Source organism: Suncus etruscus, chromosome 2 (genome assembly GCF_024139225.1).
Source record: "Suncus etruscus isolate mSunEtr1 chromosome 2, mSunEtr1.pri.cur, whole genome shotgun sequence".
Taxonomy (NCBI): Eukaryota; Metazoa; Chordata; class Mammalia; order Eulipotyphla; family Soricidae; genus Suncus; species Suncus etruscus.
The window spans coordinates 166,338,443-166,344,441 of NC_064849.1; the positions used below are offsets into that span (position 1 = coordinate 166,338,443).

The following is a 5,999-nucleotide window of genomic DNA, read 5'->3' on the forward strand; positions in this document are numbered from 1 at the left end:
TCCAGGCAGGGGCTGGGGAGGAGGGAAATGGGGTATTGGTGGTGGGAATATTGCACTAGTGAAGGATGTCCTTTTTTTTTTAATTGAAACCCAACTACAAACATGTTTAAACATGGTGTTTAAAGGTACTAATTAAAAAAAAGAAATCCATATTAACATATTAATATACTTTTAAAAGAAATATGTAGTAACAATATTTATATAGTTGTTTATATTATTCATTATAATAAATATATATGGTATGAAAATTTCACAAAATATTATTTTTTTGTTATTGTTTTTGGACCACATCCAGAAGTACTCAGGGCTTCCTTACTTCTGGTGTTGCAACAGGGATCACTCCTGGTGGGCTTAGGGGATCATATCATTTGCTGGAAATAAAACCTAGGATGGCTGTATGCAAGGCAAATGCCTACCTACCTACTAATTGTACTATCTCTCTGGCCCAATAATTTACAAAACTGATTAAATAAGAGATTGGTTAAATTAAAATAATGTAAAAATTGACTTGAAATTCTTGCTTCAACAGCACATACCCTAAAATCAGAATGATACAGAGAAGATCAGCCATAGACACTGCACAAGGATGAAGTGTTCATATATTTTAGAATATATTATATATAATCTATAATAATACAATACAAACAAGGTCCATGAGACTTATGGTAGGAAGGTTGTCACAAATAGCAGGGGGAGAGCAGTTAGGACAGAGAAGTAACCACTATAATAGTTGGAAATCATGATAGTTGGAAATGATCATTCTGGACAAGAACTGGGTGTTGAAAGGAGATAAAGGAATATGCATAGTATTTCTTCAGTAGCAATATTGTCTAAAAGAAAAAGAAGTGATAGAAAGTGAAAGAAGAAAAATGACTGCCATAAAGGCAAGCAGAAGGAAGGGCAGAAAGAAAACAGGACAAAAGTGGTGGAAAATGTGAAGGGATGGGTGTTGGACATTGTATAATTGAAATTCAATTAGGGACAACTTTATAACTGTTTATTTCATGGTGATTCAATTAAAGAATTTATTTTTTTTTAAATTTGATTTGGAAAAAGGATCCAAAATATTTTTTAAATTAAACAGTATGTTTGCATATGCTTTTTTGGCACTTATATTGAGGGGCATTATTTCTTTACATAAAAATAGGAAAAATGTTAATAATTATTCCTAATCTAAAATTATCGAGCTCTACGAGTTATATAGATTCACATATTAATAAAAATAAGAAAATAGATATTTCTATATGCATTAGTTATAGAGCAAATAGTGATAAAGATGGTCCAAATTAAATATTTAAGAGTACTTGATAATTTATCTTAACCCTTCCAAAAAGGAGCACTGTATCCTTTCAGGGTTTCTTGTTTTATAAATGAGTCTGCCATGCCATGGGTTGATTCATGCAGTCACTTTAATTTAACTGAACTTTTGCTATCAATGATTACTCAGAGTAAGTGGAATTTACTCTTCCATCGAAGGAAGGCGATTTCACTTTCTACCTCGGAGAGAATCCAATGGAAAATAGCACCAGCATAATTACATACTTACTTTTATAACTACAATATCATAATATTTTGATTTGCTTTATATCACACACTTTCCCAGCTGGTGGGCAGCTTCTGTTTTAGCTTTGCGGATTATATTAGTAACGGGGGAAAGAGATGTTGTACACATTGTAAAACTAATGAGACCAACAGTCTAGTGTTATTTGAGGATATGATAATACATCTGTTTGAGGATCTTTGAGTTTCTTTGTTAAACTCCTTTACTCAAGGAAGGTGGCACTTAGAATTATTTATAGTGTTCAAGGATCATGCAGGTAACAGCAGAATAATAGTGCAAGGTGGATAACCAGGAGTGAAGAAGAACAGAAAGGACTAATGAGAATGATAGATACCAAGACTTGAGTCAAAACAGGTGATGCAAACAGGTGTTCACACAAGTAGGATGAGTCAGACAAGCAAAGGAGAGAAATGGGGAAGGCAGAAAGAGACAACAACTAAGAGCTGGCAGTTTCTTTAGTTTTGGGGGTCTGCTGGTCTCATAAGAACTACGCCTTCAGTACAGTGTATATGAAGCCACACAGGTGTTTTAAAATGTGATTCTACTCAGGAATGCTAAGCGATATAAAAGTCTTCATTTCTAACAAACTTCTACATAACTCTATATTAGCCACAGGATTATAGATTCTTGAGATAGGCAAAGCAAGTAAAAAGTTAGCTGTTAGCTGTTAGAATTGGAAAGCAAATACAGTTTTAACAAAAACAAAATCTGCAAGTTGAATATTTTTTAAAGACAACATTTTTGATGATCACATGTTAACAAGTTAATTGATCCCCCCAAATTGTTCAAATGCTGAATTTCTAACTTCAGTATCTCTAAATGTGACCTTTTTTTGGCAGTAGTAGGTTACAGTAACCTAGTTAGGACGGGATTATCAAATGAAAGTAAATTCAATATGACCTGTGTCCTTATACATGAAGAAAAATTTAGATACAAATTCAGATGCAAAATGGAGATAATGTATATACAATGGAGATAATCCCATGGCTATTAGTCAGTGAGCACCAAGGATTTCAGAGAAGACAAAACAAAGCAAAAAAAAAAACAACAAAAACAAAAACAAAAACAAAAAAGAAAGTTGTTTTTTTTTAAAGCCTTTGCAAGCTTCTAAACTCCAGAACTGTATCCACCCAGTTTCTCTTCATCACAATAGCTCAAGATCTAATTAAATAACAAGAATATTAGGGGCTGGAGTGATGGCGCAAGCGGTAAGGCATCTGCCTTGCCCGCACTAGCATAGGACAGACCACGATTTAATCTCACAGTGTCCCATATGGCCCCCCAAGCCAGGAGCGATTTCTGAGCACATAAACAGGTGTAACCCCTGAGCGTCACTGGGTGTGGCCCCCCCCAAAACAAAACAAAATGAATGCAAATATTGAACAAAAATAATAGTTAATAATAATAGTTAAATAGTTAAAAATAGTTAATAGTTAAAAATAATAATTCATTGCTCAAAATGTAGAGATTTTTATGAGAAAATAGGGCTGAACATGAAGCCATCTACACGTGAGTCCATGTCCATCAAATTCAGTGGTCTGTTTTCCACGTGCGTACACATTGGACTCCCCATTATACACATTAATGTGTAAAAAGTGTGCACATTTCACTTTCCATTCCTGGGATCTGCAGAATCTTCTAAAAAGCTTTGTTAACAGGTGTTGTAAAGATTTGGTTGTTAACTAAATTTTGAAGCACTTCAAATTCAAATACTCATTAACTTAAAGATATAGGGAAAACCTACCCAAACATGAAATAGTTAAAAATATGCTGACCCCTGTGTAGTTTTCTAGATGTTATAGCAAGAAAGAATTTTCTGGATTCTCCTTTTAGTGTCCTACTTTAGAAAATACTGAATGAAAGGATTTAAGTTGCAACCCAGCAAATTAATACAACTCAACTTTTAATTTTTTTTAATTTTTTATTTCTAATTATGAGAACAAAGATGCAAAGAAAGAGGACAAAGTAAAGTTACAGTGGAAGGACAATCACCCATAAACAGAATTCTCAGAAATCCCCTTGCTGATATCTGAACTTTGAAGTTTCAGCCAAAGAACATTAAGAAAAATAAAACAGAACCCATGTACAATTACTTTGTCCCACAGTCCCCAGATTGTAATACATAATATTTCTTAGCAGCACACAAAGCAATCTAAAGCCATAAAACTTATGTAACTCTTTAAACATTGAAGGCAAAGTACTTTTTTACATTTCCAATCACATGCATATTAGTTTAAGTTAACCTCGAAAGTTTAAGTGGGTTGTTTTTCTTAAGGATTAGAGTCAAAGGAGCACAGTAAAAATGGTGTTAGAGTGGCAATTATTGTTTGCATAGGCCCACCAAAATATGAGGACATGGAAAGGTAAAGCCTTGGCCTAAATACAAGGAGACCCTACCCCTGAAGTTTCCTGGCACAAGACCAACTCTAGGCTCCAGGCAAACTAGGTTGCCCAATCCAAGTCATTGTCTGTAGTGCCATTACACTTTTTCCACACAGTTTCTGTTGTTAGTATCATGTTTCTGTATTAAAGATCCTGGAATCTGCATATCCTATATTGCAGTCAGGATGGTGCAGAGCATCCTCTCGTTTCACCTCACAATTAAAGGGCAATGCAGAGAACCCTGTCCTGTAAGCAGGTTGTTGTTGTCAAGTTTTCTTAGTGTTAAGGAAAGTCTATTTTGAGCAGGTCGATGTCAGAGCAGTGGTAGGGTCTTCCCTGGTAGAGGATTGCTTCCTGGTGTTGTTTTAAAAAACCGTGGATGTTTCGTAGATAGCTTCCCTGGTTCAGGAGTGAATGGAGGATGCCCATTCTTCTGAGGCTTGTGCCTGGTCAAATATGTCTCTAAAATCAGTGTATATGTAGACTTGACTTCCTACACAGTCGTCCTCTCTGACTGCTAAGCCTAATCCATAAACAATTTAGCTATACCATGTATTTAGCCCCTCTGATATATTGCCCCTCTTCCACACCAGAGCCCATTCTACTCCCTCATTTCCCATTCGGGATTCGTTATCTTCCCCTTAATTAATCCTATTTACCATCAGTTCTTAACTTGTTAGGCACCAACTGACCTCCTGCCCCAACAGATTCTGCCCTTTCGCACACCCCTACAAAGCTCATTATTACTTCTTAACTCTCTCACCCCCAACCATCAGTACCTCACATTTATTCTTTTTAACTTCAGTACTGCACAGTCCTAATCACAGACCAAAAGTCATGCATTGGATTTAACAATTTCAAAAGACATAAAATGGACACATATGTCTTGAATATTTTATGTGTATTTTCTTTGACAGCTATAACTCTTACTAAGTATTCTTTTACAGTGATGATTCTACCCACTTTTATCTTGTCTTCTCTTTGTGAGCTGTTTAATAAGGAATTTTGGTGAAAGAGTCCCTCAGTTTAATGCTTATGATTGAACCATGTCATGGAGATTGTTGGACTTGGTCTTACGGCCCCCATATGCACCTATAATGCCATGTGGCATTGTTCCTTGTTTACATAGGCACATTAAAATGGGAAAATACTGGGGCCCGGAGAGATAGCACAGTGGCATTTGCCTTGCAAGCAGCTGATCCAGGACCAAAGGTGGTTGGTTCGAATCCCGGTGTCCCATATGGTCCCCCGTGCCTGCCAGGAGCTATTTCTGAGCAGACAGCCAGGAGTAACCCCTGAGCACCACCGGGTGTGGCCCAAAAACCAAAACAAAACAAAACAAAAAAAATAGATAATACAAAATGGGAAAATACTGAACATACAAATAAGTTCTTATCTAATAGAGATTGGAACACACAAATCTTGTAGTGCAATGGGACCTTACATCAACTTTTAATTTTAAATATATTACTCTAAACCATCAGGAGTCTTTCTGGGTTGCTTGTTGTTATATACTCAATACAGGAAAGATGATGCCCTTTTGGAAACATTTAAAAAAAAGTGAATTTAAAGGCCTATTATAAAATTGAAGTAAGACATCATTCAGCATGAAATGGGCAAAATGGAAAAGAGAAAAACTAATGGGGCTTGCAAAAAAGAAATGAGAACAGAGAAATAAAATAGTTAAGATTTCTCTATTTTGTCACAGTGTTCCATGAGAAATATCCCAATAAGCACAAAGAAAGATATTTCACATCTCCTCTGTTTTCTATAACTAGTAAAGAAAACTCACTGCACAAATAAGCAATAACTGATCTTCTCGCTGTTACATTCCATACCAGGTGTGCCCCTTAGGACTAGCTAGCATCAATATTTTAGCAGCTACATTAATACAACCCAAATTGTTTGGGGCACCTTTCATAGTGTAGACATTATATATTTGTGTAATGACTAGAACATCTTTCTCAGTAATATATCACAACAATTGTGAACAGGAAGTACATTGTGAAGATAGAGGCTTTACTGAGCCATCAATGTGTTAGTAGCAGCCTACACC

General features: G+C 35.7%; 1 non-coding gene across 1 annotated transcript; it reads left to right on the forward strand.

Moving 5' to 3' along the window:
- The first annotated feature begins 517 nt into the window (after positions 1 to 517).
- LOC126002388 (U6 spliceosomal RNA) lies at positions 518 to 622 on the forward strand. Its single transcript, XR_007493106.1, has one exon. It is a non-coding gene; the product is annotated as a U6 spliceosomal RNA (small nuclear RNA).
- Positions 623 to 5,999: the final 5,377 nt, after the last annotated feature.